This window comes from Zingiber officinale, chromosome 7B (genome assembly GCF_018446385.1).
Source record: "Zingiber officinale cultivar Zhangliang chromosome 7B, Zo_v1.1, whole genome shotgun sequence".
Lineage (NCBI taxonomy): Eukaryota > Viridiplantae > Streptophyta > Magnoliopsida > Zingiberales > Zingiberaceae > Zingiber > Zingiber officinale.
The window spans coordinates 47,948,326-47,953,162 of NC_055999.1; the positions used below are offsets into that span (position 1 = coordinate 47,948,326).

Below are 4,837 nucleotides of genomic sequence, written 5' to 3' on the forward strand. Positions count from 1 at the left end.
CATAGCATATCATAAAAAGCATGCATATTCTAAGCATATAGCATATCATCAAGCATGCATATTCTAAGCACATAACATATCATCAAAGCATGCATATTTCTAAACACATATCATATCATAAAAACATGCATATTCTAAGCATATAGCATATCATCAAGCATGCATATTCTAAGCACATAACATATCATTAAAACATGCATATCTCTATCCACATATCATATCATTAAAAGGTATAAATCACAAGCATACATGGTTAAGCATAAGGGTGTATCATGTGATTATACTATCATAAGAAACATGGTAACATAGTTAACTTGGGTTCTAAGCTTCCTAAACCCTTGGGTTCCTATCATGGCCGAACCCCCTTAGGTCTCAATTTAGGTAAAAACAACCTCCAAGCATGTGAAACCTAAATTATCATTACATGAATTTCATAGGAAGCATTATAAGTATGATTTACTTGGTTTCTAAGTTCTCCAAGTCCTTAAACTCATGTGGACAAACCCTATCAGTATATAAACAAGGTCCCAAATGTCATGAATGCATGGAAACCTTAAACCATATTTATAGCATTTTTTTCAAGTAACATAGTAAGCATATTGAGCTAGTTCCTAAGTCCTTCAAGCCCTTAACATATGTCATAGTCAAACTTTTAACAAGTGTTCATGAGGGCTAAAAACAAACATACAAGCATGTGAACTTGAACTAACATCATGTATAAATTCATAACAAAACATTATACAACATGTATGGCCGAAACTTACCGTAGCCTCAATTAGGTCATTAAACAACATATAGCATGGGAACTTTGTCTTTCTACTTATCATATTCCATGTCAAGTGACATAAGCATATTTAATTCTTGTTCTAGGGTTTCTAGGGCATCTATTCCTTCATGGCCGAAACATACAATAGTTCATTTAGGTCATGGAAAAATTATACAAGCATGTGACACAATCAACACATTATCCTATTTTCATAAGAAGCATTTTTAACACATTTGGTTTCATTTCTAAAGCCTCTAGGTATTTTAAACCCTACTTGGCCGAAACTCAACAGTATATAAACTTGCTTCAAATAGCCTAAGAGCATAAGAAATCATACAAGTTTCATAGCATGTATAAAGACAAGCATAATAAACATACATGTGAATTGTGTCTTAGGCTTCCTAGGTTTCTTTCCCTTTTTCTTTTATTTTTCCTCATGGCCGAAACCTACCATTCTTTAAACTAGGTTTTAAGTGACCTAAAGCATGGAAAACCTAAGTAAGTTTCATGGCAAAAATTACTAAGAACATCATATACAAAGTTGGTTCATAAACAAGCTAGGACCCTTGTGATCTTACATGTCATATATCATGTAACTAATTTTCCTATACTCAATTTAAACATAAGAACATTAAACAACTTTCATATCATAATATCACAGAGGTCTTGAGCATATTAGAATTTTGTTTAAGATTTTCTAACTATCCATCTTATCATGGCCGAAAATCTAAAATAAGAGTTCATGAATTTCTAGCAATGTTCAACATGCAATTCTTTAAGAAAACTCTATATTCTATCATACAAACATGGTTACTTAAAATTTAAAGGTCTTCCTAACCCTAAGCCCTTTTCTTGGCCGAAACATATAAATGGATTTCTTTTGGTTCCAAGTAACTTTTAAGCAAGAAAACCAATAAAAGATCCTTAATAGTTCATGGAGAGAATCTTGCATTAGTTTGGTTACACAATATTTTCCCTAACCTCTTTAAAATATTTTTGGCCAAAATTCTAGGGTTAGGTACTCCTCTGATCAAGCATCATTTAGGTATAAAAACATGAAGAAAATCCTTCCTACATAGCATAGAAAAATATCATGAAATAAAGACTTGTTTAAACCTTCCTAGATTTGAAAACCCTTTCTTTGGCCGAATTTTTCTTAAATTCCTTCCTAGGTTTTCTAATCCTTATAAAATCTGAAAATCACATAAAAATCCTTGTACCACAGGTGAGGGGAAGCTTACATCCTTTTCTCTTGTGGATCTAAGGTATGGTGATGGAAGAAGTAGCCTCTTCTTCTAGTTCCTTTCCCTTGATTCCCTTGCTAAGTCCTCCTTGTATCTTAGGCTTTCTTAGGGGAAAAACCTTGGCTTTGGGGCCGAAGATGGAGGAGAGGGGACTGATAGTTTCGGTGAGGGAGAGGAAGAATGAGAGAAAATGAGAGAAAAATAACCTTCTCTTTTCTTGCTCCCTTTTATGTTAAGGGGGAAGAGGTAGTAAAATTGATTTTTGTTTTCCTTCTCCCTTAGAGTTTTTTTTCTATTTCCTATTTATTTTATTTATTCATTTATTCTTACCATTCATGATGAAATAAGGGGGATTGAATCCTCTTAATTCCCTCTTTAAATTTTTGGCAACAACAAAGAGGAAGAAGGAGAGAAAGGGAGGAAGACAAGTTGCCTTTCTCTTGCTCCTTTCTTGTTTTCTTTTGGCTAGCTTTTACTCTTACCTTTATCATGAGTTTCCCTCCTTTGCTATCAATATCTTCTCTCTATCCCAATTGGTTTCTACTAATTAATTCTATGAAATATAATATAAGAGGTTCATGGTACAATCCTTGACCTCCTCTTCTTTTTATTTCATTTTATTTCTTTTTGCTTCAACTCACTTCCTATTATTTTTCTAAGGAAAAATCCCACATTCATATATTTATCTTACAAGCTTAGTGGGTATTACAGATGGAGGGAGTATTTGTAATATGATTTGATGTAAACTCTTGTGGATTTGCCCATTTCCTATTTCTATGATATGTTCTTGTTTTGTAACTATTTGATCTTGTGTGGATTGATGTGATTGGGCTTAATTACCATACTTGATTGAATGTTTGAGTGTCTTGTGGATCTTGTAGAGGTAATCCCATATTCGATTATCCGAGAGATGTACATGACAGACATGCCCGTGTAAGAACGATTGAGGGATAATCTTGAAGGGGAAATAAGGACATTCAAGGGGATAGGATAGATTGTATGCATTAATCTTTATATCTTGATATAGTTGAGAAGTAATGAATTTCTATGTTGATTATCTGAGGGACACACGTGATAGGCAAGCCCGTGTAAGGACATCATAGAAATCATTCCTAATTTATCACATTAGATATAGATTTTGGTCCTAGGTCGGTTGTCTATTGCAAGAGAGAATCGACAATCTTCTACAAATGAAGGAAAATTGAGGAATAAGATTTGGTAGATCATTTACAATGAATAATATTACAAAGAAACCAAAACTCCTAGAACAACCTTTTATCATAGCCCTTATCCCTGTTTTTATGCTTTTACTTTTATGGTTTACTTTCTATAGTTGCACTTAGTTGTTATAAATCAATTGATTAGTTGTTTAGCTAATTCGTTTTGAGATACCTTTAGTGGTTATACCAGTCCCTATGGATACGATATCTTTCTTTATTACTGACGACGTATCCGTACACTTGCGGATCGTTAACAAGTTTTGGCGCCGCTGACGGGGACTGCGTTATAATATTAAAGATTATCAATTGAGTTAGACTATACATAACTTTTCTTTTCTTTTCATTAGCAAAGTTGTAACTAATCTTTAGAATTCTATTTTCATAATTTTTTACATATCTTTCTACTTCTTGACAATTTGTTTTGTTGCAATTCTAATTCTAATTCTAATTCTGCATTCTTGATTTCTAGCATTCTAGTCTAGCTTTTCTATGTTTTTCTTTTGATCTAAATTTTTCTCTACTTTTCTTTTGTAAATATATCTTGCAATATTGTTCTTGTGTATGAGAAGATCAAACCTCGTAAAGGCATCAAGAATTACAAGAACTTATAAACACATTAGTTGATTAGCATATGAATTATTCTAGACACTTTTCTTTTTTCCTTTTGTCTTTTCTTTCTTATTTTCATTATTCACTTTCTTTCTTGCAATTTAAATTATGCATTTTCTTTCTTGCTTTTCATATTGAATTTGATTTCTTGTCTTTGATTCTTCAATTTTTTTCCATCTAATAACTTTTTCTTGAATATCCATGAGCTCTAACATGTCAAGCAGGTCCATGAGAAATTTTTCTACACCCTTTTCTACAAGATTTTTATCTCCCATTGTGCAACCTCAAATTGAAGCAGAAAGTTTCCAACTAGACCCAGAGTTAATTTTCATGATACAAGGTCACAAATTTGGAGGAGAAGTATCAGAAAGTCCTTATCTGCACCTTGAAACATTTTTAGAGATTTGTGATATGGTGAAATGTGAAGGAGTGTCAGTAGATGCAGTTCAATTGATAGCATTTCCTTTCAGTATCAAGGATAATGCAAGGACTTGGTTATATTCTTTCCATCCTCAAAGTATTACAAGTTGGGAGCAATTGGAGAAGAAATTTCTAAATAATTTTTTCCCTCCAAGCAGAACAATGTATATGAGGAATTACTTAACAAATTTTGCTCAAGCATTTGGAGAATCATTATTTGAAGCTTGGGATAGATTCAAGAGTCTTCAAAGATAGTGCTCTCATCATGGTTTCAAAAAATGGTTGATTCTGCACATATTCTATGGGGAAATTCCTTTCTCAGATAAGAGTTTATTAGATTCATCAGCTGGAGGATCTTTTATGGACAAAAGTGTAGATGAAGCATATATGTTAATTGATCAAGTGACATTGAACCTCCATGAATGGTCAAACATAAGTTGGATGAAATTTCCCTCAAACATTCATGAAGTGCAAGCCATAAATGCTATAGAGCCTGTCAAATAAATTATAACTCAACCATCTATGAGTCTTGAGAATCACAAGTCACAGAACGGGGAGTTCAAACATTTGGGGGCAAA

At 32.9% G+C, this 4,837-nt stretch overlaps 1 non-coding gene across 1 annotated transcript; it reads right to left on the reverse strand.

The window, feature by feature from the left end:
- Nucleotides 1-4,425: 4,425 nt before the first annotated feature.
- On the reverse strand, nucleotides 4,426-4,531 carry LOC122007489. Its single transcript, XR_006118982.1, has one exon. It is a non-coding gene; the product is annotated as a small nucleolar RNA R71 (small nucleolar RNA).
- Nucleotides 4,532-4,837: the final 306 nt, after the last annotated feature.